Below are 358 nucleotides of genomic sequence, written 5' to 3'. Positions count from 1 at the left end.
CCGGGCTGTTTTCAATGAGGACTTCATCCTCATCCACACGCCTTTCGGAGGAGGAATTTTTCAAGTGTCAAATAAGTACACAGCCATTGCAGCAGGCTCTGATTGGCTGCATCTTCAGAACATGCGAGCCATTAGTAAACCTCGGCTTTAATCACTATCCAACTGTTGTATACAGAAACGGAAAGTGCGATAAGTGTACATCCACAGAATAATATCCCAAGCTTGGCAAAAACGCTTTCTGTGGCATTCAGCGAGAGCCGGCATTTCTGAAGGGTGATTGCATAAGCTTTCTTCGGTCAATGGAGATGTGGCACTCGGCGCATTTCCTTTAAGAGTTAGTGGCCAAATCACCAATCAA

This window comes from Rhipicephalus microplus, chromosome 1 (assembly GCF_043290135.1).
Source record: "Rhipicephalus microplus isolate Deutch F79 chromosome 1, USDA_Rmic, whole genome shotgun sequence".
NCBI lineage: Eukaryota > Metazoa > Arthropoda > Arachnida > Ixodida > Ixodidae > Rhipicephalus > Rhipicephalus microplus.
This window is presented reverse-complemented; position numbering follows the sequence as displayed.